This window comes from Microchirus variegatus (assembly GCF_963457635.1).
Source record: "Microchirus variegatus genome assembly, chromosome: 2".
Classification (NCBI taxonomy): domain Eukaryota; kingdom Metazoa; phylum Chordata; class Actinopteri; order Pleuronectiformes; family Soleidae; genus Microchirus; species Microchirus variegatus.
The window spans coordinates 37,612,492-37,626,131 of NC_139803.1; the positions used below are offsets into that span (position 1 = coordinate 37,612,492).

Consider the following 13,640-nt stretch of genomic DNA (forward strand, 5'->3'; position numbering starts at 1 on the left):
GGACAAAAGTAAGAAAGCTCTTTATGTTTTCAGGTAAATCATGATGCGGTATGTCAATTGTAAACAGAAGTATAATGTAATATCTTCTAAATTGTCTCAAATCAAATCTACTTTTGAGATCTTACAGAGAATCTTACAGGTCCAGTGTGCAAGAGTAAGCGACATGTACATTGCAGCATGTCGGAGACACATGAAAGCTTATTAAACCTCAAAAGCCTTTTATTTTATTGAAAGTCATATTCTGTATTCCATTTCTACAAACCGGAAATTAAAGGTGCCATATGTAAGAATGTGGCCAAAAACGGTTACTACATTCAAATTCAAAACACCGAGGTCTTTTTTGGTTTTGCTTGTTTTCTGACGTAACTGGCAACCCGCGGTTGCTCGGCAGCTGAGACTCTACCGACTGCAATGATTGGTAGACGGCGGAAGGTGGCGCCACATGCCAAAACAGGATTTCAAAACATAAACATGATTTGCAGTCTGCAAAATATGTTTTTTAATGCAAATATTTTGTCTGTACTGTTGTTGTTGGTGAGTTCAGTTTGTTATATGAATTTTATTCCTGAGTCTCTGTGACATATTAGGAGGATTTTTACGGCCAGTTGCTTTAGATTTATTACATAATGCAGCTTTAATTCACATACGTAAATCTGCAAACACTGGACCTTGAATCTGTCAAGAATCTTAAATCACTACTTTCATATAATCTGGTAATTTACATAGTTCCAAAGCGTTGTTTTTTATCACATGTTGCACTGTTTTCATCTTAATCTGCACAAACTGTCCGTCTGCATCTCATCAAAAACGCTCCTGCGATTGTTCACAGTCGCACTTTCTCGTCGACAACATCTCGTGTGACGTTTCCAGAGTCGTTTTTCCACGCCACAGATTTGAGCGGCAGAGCGGAGGAGCTATGGATCTGAGCGCACTCTATCAGGATGTATAGAAAAGCTCTTTCTTCAGCCTTTTTTTTTTCTTTTTTTTTCTCCTCCCTCTTGGCACACAGGAAAAGTGTGTTAGATCTTGTTTGAAGTGCATCGGTGCGCTCACTTCAAAGTCTGTCTAATGCTGCCGACACATAAACTGGCAGAGACGAGGAGGGTAGACACAGTGTTTCTGTCAAGTGGAACAATGCACAATCAGCCATGGGAAAGAAAGCTCACACACACTATATACAGTATAAAGTCACCCCCTTTCTATATGTGCGGCATGTGGACGCTGTTCTCTTACGACACAAACATGCACGGTGATTAATGTCAGTGCAGCAGCGTGAGTGAGACGGAACTGTTCTCATCAAAGCTTTTCTCGGTGCAGAATTCGCTCACCATGACATCCACTAGATGAAAAGTGTTGACTCGGACTGAGCTTTGGTTGCTTCTTGAAATGTTGTTTGACGGGAAAATTCCACTTGAAGAAATCAAGAGTGTTCAATGGACAATCTGTCAGCCGCGGTTTCAAAAGCTCTACTTGTGATTAATGGGAAACTCCAATTATTTTCAGTATTAAAATGAATCTAGATGTCCAGCAGAGTTTCCACTTTTCAGATATACAGTTCATTGTCTTTCCAGCATATTCTGGCTCCTACAGGTTCTTTCAACTAAAACAAGGCCAAGAGGACTAACTAATTTCTACAAAGATCTGGGAAAACTGAGCTCCTTCAAGTGTAGAACCATGCTATCTTATAGAGACAATACTCACTTAACTCACTTAGAGATCTAACTGTTTTGGTTAATCCCCAAATAATCTAAAGCTTCCCTTTCTGGCTTTTCAACCACCTCGCCTTAGTGATCTTATCTACTACATAACTGATCATGCCTGCACTGATTTCCTTTTACCCTTACACTTATTTCCACATAGCTTTGTTTCCACATGCGAGTTGGAATTCACGTCACGCTCATCAAAAATGTTTAAAAGTGGATGTTGAACACACTGTATGGAGGAAGCACAGAAAACTGGAGGTTTGCTCCCTCTGAGAGCTAACACGCTATATATAAAAGGCTTTTCTGTGAAGAGTCTGATGAACCCAAAGGAACCACATCATGTACAAAAGGCAGAGCAGTGATTCTTATGAGGGGCCGTGTAGGCCATAATTCCCTTTTTTTTTACCTCTCACATACACAATTTTACCTCTGACATACACAATTTTTACCTCACACATTCACAATTTTACCTCTCACATACAATTGTTTTACCTCTCACATGTAATGTGTAAAAACATTACATGTGAGAGGTAAAACAATGAAACGTTTTTACCTCTCACATTAAATGTTTTACCTCTCACATTAAATGTTTTAACCTCTCACATTAAATGTTTTACCTCTCACATTAAATGTTTTTATACATTACATGTGAGAGGTAAAACAATTGTATGTGAGAGGTAAAATTGTGTACGTGAGAGGTAAAATTGTGTATGTGAGAGGTAAAAAAGGAATTATGGCCGACACGGCCCCTCATAGATTTTGGTGTCCCTGCACCAGCTGTACCATGAGACACTGTCCATGATCATCTCAAAGGGAGTTGTTGAAAAGCAAAGCAGAGAATATGGACCAATCAGCATTTATACACATAAAGACATAAAGGTTGTCCATGTAAAATGACTCCATAACAAGACGGTTTTATCTTTATTTTCTCTAAAGGAAGTGATTGAACCTTTCATTCCAGCCTATTAGACAGAATCCTTTAAACAGTGACTGTGTTTTTTTTAATTATTACTATGACTTCAACTCCACTGCACTTTAAATGTCAAGCTAACTTTGCACATTGTTAAACTAGTGTTTCATCTAAAATTGGAGTGAGAAACCTGCCTCTTAAATATGTGCTGCTGACCTCTTCACCAGGTCCCACTTAGGAAAGGAGATTTCAATCTAAATGGGTTTATATCTGGTTAAATTGAATAAAACTTAAAAACTAAACCGTGCATAAAACAAATGTTCAAACGTAGCCGCAATCCATATTTTTAACCTAACTCTAACCCTCACAGTGACTGCAGCCCCAGCGAACCAAACTTGTCCCGTAATGAGCCCCAGAAAATGGTCCTTGAACATAACTTTTTCCGGGGCTTGGAAACCCCCTAGACATTAAAAACCTTGGAATCACACACACACACACACACACACACACACACACACACACACACACACACACACACACACACAGATTTAGAGGTTATACTTTCCGAGGCATTCTCCTGACAGAAGAAAGGTGACCCATTTTCACTTAGGGAAATAACCACAGGGAGAGGAGAGAGGAGAGGAAGAGACCCGTTTGAGAAAATCCCTCTGTGATGAAAAATGAGGCAGGAAAGGGAAGAAGAGAAGCACTTCTTTTTTTCTTTTTTTTTTTTAACCCATTTAATTCAAATTACCTGTTCTGCTGTAGTTAGGTACAAATGGGCACCGCATACGCGAGGAGAGGACTGAGAACAGAAATGTGTTGTGTTGCCTTCAGGGTCTGCAGAAAGAGAGAGAACTCGGCCTGTTTCATCATTCCCTGAAGAGTATATGGGCAATTTTAGCAGCAACTTTATGGTAACGCTCAGACATGAACACAGGAAGTTGACTTAAGAAGTGCAGAGGAACTGTGGGATGTGGGGGGAACGCAGTTGTTTGATTTATCTATGCTTCATTCAAAGACTCATAACGGCTCATAGATGCCCCAACAATTATCTACGTTGGTCGACCATTAATCATCATTTATGGACATTATTCAACTAACCTTAGGCCCATTAAATGTTTTAATATAAGTACTGACATATCTTCTGTGACATGGATTTGAAAAGCACCGGGGGACATTTTTATTCATTTATTAAACTTCAACTTGGCATAACATCCTCACACAATCTTACTTATACATAATACATAATTCCACTGGTGATATAGTGAGATGTCTCCTCATCTGCTTTGCCAGAAGAAGTTAAAATGAAAAAGCAACAAACTCACAGAGAATTGGAGACCATTCAGACAATTCCAGGCAATTTTTGTATTATGGCCCAAAGCTTTACTTAACTCTCTGTTAGGTAAAGATAAACGATGTACTCTATACATTGTGATTAGGATCAACTACTGTACTGTGCTCCCGTGTGCCATGATGTAAAAATGGCAGATTTTCTCAATGGACTTGAGAGAAAAGCAAAACAAAGGCAAAATATAAAGTGTTTTTTTACAATATCATAGACCTCAGTGGTGTAGATTTATAAGCTTTTTTAATTTTTAAATCCAGCCATGTTTTCAGTGAAAACGAGCCCCTTTTGCCGTGTTTCCATGTTCCCAGCTCACCTCGCCTCTACACAGTTTAGTTGGTTTGCCATTACTATATATAGTACCCCATTCTCCCGGAGGAAGTGACACAAAATATGTCCTATAACTGGTCAAGATTTAGTTGTAAGCTTTACATCCTCAAGGTTTTTTTTTTTGGTTTTTTTTTTAATATCGCAGGTAAATATCACTTAAAATGTCATTCTTTAAATGCTGCGTTTATGTTTCAATTTTAATTTCATGCTGAAGATCTCTGTACATAAGGGTTAGGGTTATGGGTGGGTTAGGGTTATGGGTGGGTTAGGGTTAGGGTTATGGGTGGGTTATGGGTGGGTTGGGGTTAGGGTTATGGGTGGGTTTGGTGTTAGGGTTATGGGTGGGTTAGGGTTTAGGGTTATGGGTGGGTTAGGGGTAAGGGTTATGGGTGGGTTTGGGGTTAGGGTTATGGGTGGGTTAGGGTTGGGTGTTAGGGTTATGGGTGAGTAAGGGGTTAGGGTTGGGTGTTAGGGTTATGGGTGGGTTAGGGGTTAGGGTTATGGGTGGGTTTGGGGTTAGGGTTATGGGTGGGTTAGGGTTGGGTGTTAGGGTTATGGGTGGGTAAGGGGTTAGGGTTGGGTGTTAGGGTTATGGGTGGGTTAGGGTTGGGTGTTAGGGTTATGGGTGGGTTAGGGGTTAGGGTTATGGGTGGGTTTGGGGTTAGGGTTATGGGTGGGTTAGGGTTGGGTGTTAGGGTTATGGGTGGGTAAGGGGTTAGGGTTGGGTGTTAGGGTTATGGGTGGGTTAGGGGTTAGGGTGGTGTTTTCCCCTGCAAAGACCAAGCATGAACAATTGATCACATGCAACTTTGGTTAAGTCCCCAAACTGACCTCTGTGGTTGTGTTTTTATCTAGGCCACACGTTTAAACCTCCAGACCAGTGACAGGAGTTACTTCACAGAAGAGAAATCAAGCTTTTACCGGCAGACAAACATCTCCCTTGAGTCATGAGAGATCAGCTAAAGTCACTTTTTTGAAACAAGGCTAAATGTACAAGTGTGAAACAAAAAGCCTCTTTGTTCAACCTGTTGGTGCATTTGTTCAGTTGTTGTGCAGCAGATGAATAAAAAAGGGAGTGGGAGTGACAGGCTAAATGATGGAGCGAATGTCCTTTTGTCCTTACATGAGCCTCTTGTTTAGTGAGGATAAAACAACATGATAATAGAGGTGAGGAGGAGAGCAGGGGAGTGAGTCACTGTGGAGCACAGGCATTTTCTGCATTTGCATAAAAATGTGCAGGATATAGATTAGGCCCGTCACCAAAAAAAAAAATCATGATTGAACGAATATTACGTGACACGCTTTTTCCTTCCAGAAATATTCGGATGTTTTGCACGCCCACACGCAAACATGATGACATTACCTATTATCACTTGGAGGATTAGTCACGTGACGTGTGCTCGCTGCTCGACTGCGATGCCGCCTCAGCTGCCTCAGCTCATGTTGAGCCTGCAGATTTGTTTGTTAGTCTGCACTGTAAGAACTAAAAATACTCACACAGTGTCATGATTGTCCACAAAGGAGGACAAGTTTAGGACTGCTTGTTTTCCTCCATTTTCACAGCAAAACAACCAAGAGGCTGCAGACAGTCTGCTGCACTTCTAAGCTGTACATCTCAAGTGGAATAATGTTGTTGTTGTTTTTTTTAGATTCAATCAGAGTACATCAGAGTATTGGACAAAAACGGATAGAGACGGAGTCGTATTGTTATTGTGGCACCCGTTCACATGTATTTACCTTCAAGTTCCAAATGAAATCACGTTTAAAACAAAATAAGGTTAAACGGACAAAATCTTCTCGACCTTGAGTTCAAATCATGTAAATGTTACCGGTGCGCTACCGTCCACATCTGAATCTGTATTCAAGGCCACAGCTCCCTCATAATCCTTGAGGGACGTGGCAGTTTTGATTGACAGGTCGGGCCTGGCGTCTTATTAGTAATAACAAACAGGGCTGATTTGTTTCCACTAACGTGAGAGGAGGGAAGAAGAGGAGGGAAAGAGGGAGAGAAAGATGGCTTGACTGACTCAGACTCGTACTGAACATAACGTCCCCACTGGGAGCAACAAACGCCGTCGTGCTCATCTTTCCCTCCCCTCCCTTCGTCTCACTTTTGCAGCTTTTACTTGTCCGTCAGTCCGTCTCGCTCCCCGTGCAGCCGTTTGTGTCTCACCCCTCCACCGTCACTGCCTCCCTCCGCCCTTGCTTTCCGATCACCCCGTGAACCTCTTTTATTCAGAATATACATCCCTGTCTTGATGTGTCCCTTATCTGCCGTCCTTGTCCGAGCTCATGTCCTCTACCTCTCTGCTCTTTTTTGTGTCCTCGCTGCCTCCTCAGACTAAAACCTTTCCCCCTCCTCCTCCTCCCTCCTCTCTCGTTTCCACTCTCCCTCATGAGCCGACACTAATGAAGGGAAAACTCAGCGGTGTTTAAGATTTTCTGCTTGTTTTTGAATGTGCCTTTGAATTGTGACTTCATTTAAGCGTCTCCCTTGATACCAATAAAGTGATGTTATTTAATGTATCCTGTGCTCAGGCTGGCTCAGCAAAACTGACACAGGCACAAGTGAGAGAACGGAGAAGACATGGGAACTGCATGCACAGCTACTCATGATTACAGTGCAAAGTCAACGTATACTCCAAGTCTACCCCACTAACCAATATGTGTATATATATATATATATTCAAAGGTTGCTTACCGTGACTAAAATGTAGGTGATTTATTTGAGGAATAAAATGTAAACTTTCTATTTTTATCTGTCAGATGTAAAGTAGCATTTCAACTTATAGTAATCTTTATAGTGCAATTTTAAAATATAAAGGTGAGGAGAAAAACGAGAGATTTGTACAAGATAATAATAAAAACAATCTTGATCTGAAATATTATTGTACCCATTAAATGAAATTAAGCAAATATTTATAGCGTACTATTTGTATTATATTATTATTTTGCATTTGTTTTATATGGACAGATATCCTGCATCTTTCATCCGAAAACAAGCTGTCAGGCAATACTATCAGACCTGATTGAGGGAGCGTTTGTGTGTATACAGCAGCAGTGCAGGGGCAGGTGGAGACATTTATCCCTTTAAACGGCGGCAGGACTGGGTTTTCTGCAATTCACTTGCTTACAAAACGTCATGTGGTCTCTTTGTTGTGTTTTCAGGCAACATGACATCCAAACACGACTGTAGTGAGAAACACACAGAGTTGTGTAGAGCTTAATCAGCATTGTGGGAACTCATTTGTCAGTGGCGTGAATGTAACAGACATTAGTTTATATTTAAAAGTGAATACACTACAGTTTTAACACCAATCAGAGTGTTAAAATGCTGCTTATGCACAGGGTCGTTTGTTGTGGAGCTCTCCAAGGTGCTGATCCCACTGCAGGAGTGCAGTAACAAGGACAATTCAGGGCTCTTCCTGTTTCTCTCTCTGCATCCTACTGACTCTTTATGCAGCATTATGAAAGTGGAACATCGAGCAGAAAGTTGTGGGTCGTCCGACGCAACTGTGCGGACGTCTGCTGCAGTTGCAGCAGCATAAAGTCAATGCTGCCCGAGGTGGACCATAAATCACAGCGTGTGGGGATGAATAAAGTCAAATCGCTTGTCTCATTGCCGTGGAACAGCACTGCCAATCACCGTGATGTATGATGACAACAGATCAGCCAATGGAGAGAGGCTTCTCAAGGAAATTAAATTGCTGTCTGGATGGTGTAAAAGTGGCATAATCCGAGCACACAGCACCGGGTTTATAGGAGCACATCAACACCGTGACACTTGAGTTTTATTTCGCCTGCATCCCGCGTCAATGATGGCCACATCATACCGTTAAATGTGACACATCGTTTGCGACATAATGCATTTTCATTTCATTAAAATGTGAAATGCTATCCTTGCTGAAAAGAAAGATGTGCAGGATTAAGGCTTCACTGTAATCTCAGATGACCAACTTTTAATGAGCCAGTGCAAGGTGTGCAGTTGTTTTAAGGGTTATTCAAAGGGTTTAACTGCAATATTCATCTCACAGCAATAATATATCCTTTACATATTTATGAATATGTTATTCTTATTGTTATATTGTATTGTTGTGGGTGTATTGTATGTCTTTTACTTTAAACTGCAGCAACTGCTGATGGTTGTATCTAATCTAATCGATCTAAGCAAATAAATTAGGGTTAAATAAGGGTTAAAGCGTGGTAACTGCTGTGTGTAATGACAGTGCACTCTGCCACAGTCACACTGTATCTTCAGATGGCTGCAGGGATTTAATTAAGTGAAGAAGAAACTCTTAATTGACTGCAAACTCACGTTTACACTTTCTTTGCACTATACCTCATTTGAAAGTGCACTCTTTGCTTGGCATGTTAGAAATTGTTGGAGCGCTGTTTGTTGTGCCGCTACAAAAACAGGGCCCCACCAGGTCGACTCATTAACGTAATCTATTTCCTAGCTGTTGCTCCCAAATGATGCGCAACTGTTGGTTCACTCTCACTGCTCTCAACGTGTCAGCTGCAGCCATTCTTGTGCTCTGAAAAGGCAGAAGTAGATAGAAAAATGTCTCAGAACAACAGCAGCATAGGTCAGGTTATTGTATCATCGTTAAAAACTGATGTCCTCACAAGTAAATAGGAGAGGACAGTATTTTCCCGCCCGTGCACCGATCCTGCAAACCGCAGTCTTCGCGATGGCACTGCGGGAAAACCAATAAACTTAATGCACACACACACACACACACACACTCCCTTTAACACAGACTCCTGTCTCCACGGAGAAAGGACCCCGCGCTCCCTGTTATACAACACAGCATGATGATAAATGTGGTAACTTTCTCTATCACCGAAGACCATCCATCCCAATTAACTGGTTTTGTTAGACATGGCAGCGGAATGCCACAGCATTAAAGTTATAAAGAACTACTCCCATCACAGGAACTCATTTAGAGTAAAAAAAAAAAAAAGGTTGTGTACTTGTGTGCCTTCTATTTATACGCGGTCCCTTTTCAGTTCTCATGTAAATGTCTCGGCAACATTCTGGTCTTCTTGTAGAGGAGGGAGGTTTGTGGATTGTCAGAACTCATCAGAATGCAGAACAGGCCTCTGCCCTCTCAGCTTATTGAGACAGCTGTAAGTCGTGGAGAAACGCAGCAAGGCTATTGTGTTGCGTCAGTTTTAGGCCGATCTGAAATCCTCCTCCTCCTCCTCCTCCTCCTCCTCCTCCTCCCTGATGTCCCACATCTATGCCCGCTCTCACGTCCCCTTGCTTTCCCCGCTTCCTTCCGTCTTTCCCGTCTCGCACAAGTTGGTCATGTGAGCACAGAGGTGTTCCCTATTTAGCAGCTGGTGCCTCTCTAAAGGAGTCCCCAGTGGAGCGCTTAGAGGAGGACAGGCAGGGAGGGGAGGGGACAAACAAGGGAAAGCAAATAATAAAAAAAAAAAAAGGTATAGGACAACAGAGAGAAGCACAGTCACCACAGAAACCTAGTTCTTCATGGTCACTGGTGAACTATACGTTGGTGCAACAGCCAGCCAGGGAATGCTATTAACTCTGAGTTTCCTTCTTGTTTTCCTCTACACTGCCCTTAGCGTTGAGTGTACATTGCATCATTTAATAGAGTTTCACTAAAGAGTAAATGCTTTCCGAGCTAACAAGGCTGCCAAGTGCGTGCTAACTGTTTGCAAGAGCTTGTTAACTCAGCTCAGAACTACACACCCTCTCCTGTCTGTGAAAAGTGGACGTTGTCTTTCAGTTTTTCACGGTGAGTCCAACCAGGAGGGAACATTTTACTCAATAGCCACCAGGGGGCAAATAAGGCAATAAGGGTCATCGCTAGTTTTGTGTCTTTTTCAATAGAACATGATGTCAGTGTTTGAAATGACTCCCATTTAGAGGCAAACGAGATACAGTAGACGACCACACATATGACCGGACGCAATGTGATGCGATGTGAATTTCAAAATATCAAATCTCAAGACTTCAAATAAAGGATTTCTTAGCAACCAAAAGATGAGAACATCAATACGGAAATATTCTGGTTTTGTGTTGTATTGAAGCAGCAGGCTTCTGTTTTGGGGGAGAATAAATCTCCACATTATAGCCTTGCTTATCATCACCCCTGAAAAAAAAAACACTGTAGTTGTACATGAACACCAGATTTTGCATAAAACATTTAAAATAACATTTGTTTGAGTATTTATCTTAATGTCCAAAAAGAGGTGTGAGTGAAATTACCGTAATAACCACATTGGTTTTGATGTGCAACTTTTCAGATTTAGACTAAAAGACCTCTGTATTTTGAATTTGAATGTAGTAACCGTTTTTGGCCACATTCTTACATATGGCACCTTTAAATATGCAAACTCTTTTAACGTTATACTGTAGCTAAGAAATTAGATGTTTGTCCATCCCCTAAAACTGCACGTGAATATTGTTATTTTTGCCTCCTTTCCTCCCCATCAGTGGGGTCACTATAGTGAAGCTATGTCGGTTTATCCTCCCTCCGTAAATCCACAAAGTCATTCAGCAGAGAAAAAGTTTTACTTTGCTCAACTTTCCCCCTGTTAACAGCAGCACAGACTTTAGCCAGAACCGGTCCTGGGTATCGGCCCAATTATGTCTGCCTGCCTCTGTCAGATTGTTTATACCTGGCTGAACATGTGTGTGTGTGTTTGTTTCCACAGCTTCACTGTGTGTGTGTGTGTGTGTGTGTGCCTTAAACTACATTTTACACCACTACCCCTGCGCCCCCCCAAACCCAATCCCCACTCCTCCTGCCTCCCTCACCGCCACCGTCCATCTCTCTACCCGGAGGCTTTTTCCAGAACACACGGCTGATAAAGTGGGCCAGGTCCGCGGCTGAGCACTATTTTTATCAGAAAGCAATTTTCAGGAGGTGCCCACAGGTAAGTGGGTCCCAGTGCGCCAGACAATAGAGCCATGACAAGGAATTTCCCCTTACCATTAACCTCTGCTGAGCCACTCGCAAAACACAGCAGAGACCCGGGCGACCTTCGCCTTCCCCTCTCCTGAGATTTACCTCCAAAACCTCCAAAACCCATTTGTTTCACCTTAAATCACAGAGGCAGAATTTATGCTGTATATACGGCTGATTACAAGTGAATGCTTGTTATTTGCTCGCTAGCTCTCCGTCAGATTTGTGGGCAGGTGGTGGAGAATAAAAAGGGACGAGTAAAGGTACTGCAGAGGTGAAGGCAACAAGGGAATTACGAAGAGGAGGTGTGCTTTGTTGGGGATGTGTAAAGACAGATAGACACACACACACACACACAGTCCATCTGACCTTCTTCATGCAGCTCTATCTGGCTTTGTGTGTCCATTACAATGATTCTTCTTCTTCTTTGTGTGTGTGTGTTGCGATCACAAAGTAAGTTAAACTATCTGATTTGTACATTAGCAAAAAACGCTGCAAAGTGAGTTTCGGAAATGTTTGTAGGTCACTCAGTAAGTGGAACAATGAGGACAGCTTGGAAATGTATTTTGTGTGTGTGTGTGTGTGTGTCTGTGTGTGTGTGTGTATGTGTGTGTGTGTGTGTTCTTGTACTTGCGGCATACTGAGGACCAATGAAGGTTTTTAACCAACAAAGTGAGGTCATTTTTACGAAGTGAGGACATTTTGGCCGGTCCTCACTTTGTTTTCATTGAAATCACTTCCTTAGGTTGCTTTAACATGCTATACTCAATTTGTAAAAAAAAAATAAAAAATGAAATTTTGGACGACATATTATAGTATGATGGTTTTGTCAAATTTTGGACCAAAAAAAAAAATCTAAAAAAATGTCCAGCCCTTTCTGCTCTGGGGCTCCACCTGCAGACATTTTATGGTACTGCAACCGGTAGTTCTTTGTAGATGTCGTTCATGAAGTAGATATTTGTAATTGTGTTGATTTATAAAGTGGAAATTCTGGTCCTCAGTATGCAGCAAGTACAAGAATGTGCATGTGTGAGTGTGTGTGTGTGCGTGCGTGCGTGTGTGTGTGTGTGTGTTTTCAGCGCCCCAAATTGAAGCCCTTGTACCATGTGGAAGATGTAGGGTGGACACAATAATACCATGCATAAATAAATCTCCATGTAATCCAGAGCTACATCTTCTTAATGTGGATTTAAAATCTTAATCTTGACCAGGTTGTGGTTTCTGTGTATTATGTTATATATAAGCTGAAAGTGTCACAACATGAAGATGTTTAAAATCCAACAGCGGCTCCCTGACGACACAGCAGAACATTAGCATTCACTTGACTGTTTCTGGGATTAATGGGAGTCTGTCATTCATTTAGTTGTGCTTTAGGCGCCACCGGCTCCTTTGGGGGAACATCTTTTTGCAGCTTAATTCTCCGCTACATTCATTTGGCTCGGCGTTTCACTTTGCCTGTCGTTGTCATTAGGACTGAAAGTGAACAGTTGTCGATGTTGTCATCTGCGATTTTTAACCGCCGTTATTGACTTGCGAGTCGATAATAGCCTCGCGTAATAATACGTGTGGTATTATGTTGTGCCATTTCCAAACCGACACGCCTGATAGGTGGCAAATTAGTCAGCCACCTCAACACACACACACACACACACACACAGAAAAGTGTTTCGATTTTTTTTGTAAATTTTTGGTCAACATTTTTACAAAAACATTATACTTATACTATGTCGACCAAAATGAAAAAAAGAAAAAAAAAGAGGAAATTTTGACCCTAAAATTAAAAAAAAAAAATTGGTCCAAAATTTGACAAAAAACTGTTGGTCCAATATCAAATTTTACCCAAAATTTTTGGTCCAAAATTTTACCCAAAATTTGGGGTCCAAAGTTTTTTTTTTTTTGACAAATTGACTATAGCATGTTATAGCAACCTGAGGAAGTGATTTCAATGAAAACAAAGTGAGGACCGGCCAAAATGTCCTCACTTCGTAAAAATGACCTCACTTTGTTGGTTAAAAACCTTCATTGGTCCTCAGTATGCCGCAAGTACAAGAGCACACACACACACACACACACACACACTTCGCCTCCATCTCCTGTCCCCTGACCTTCCTCGTCCACCCACTAAATCAGAAACTGCTTGTCTCTTTTTGTTTGAGTCAGCAGTCTTGTTTCCTTACCTCTGCTATCCTTCCCGAGTCTTTCACACACACTTAAATCCTCCCCATCTCTTACTCATACACACACACACACACACGCGCGCACACACACACACTGAAAGAGAAAAAGACAGAGGTTTGCCTACACGTCCTCTTGTGCAGCAACAAAAGCAGGAAAGGAAATGAGAAGAAATATAAGAGCTGGAGGAGGAGAGAGAACACGGTGAACAAAAGCAGGAGATGAAAGAGGAGAAAAGG

At 41.6% G+C, this 13,640-nt stretch overlaps 1 protein-coding gene across 1 annotated transcript in view; it reads left to right on the forward strand.

The window, feature by feature from the left end:
• The window catches only part of fgf11a (fibroblast growth factor 11a), a gene marked incomplete at both ends in the record, with an annotated part of 71,540 nt that overhangs the window by 46,283 nt on the left and 11,617 nt on the right, over window positions 1–13,640 (forward strand). The gene's annotated exons all lie outside the window — the stretch shown is intronic.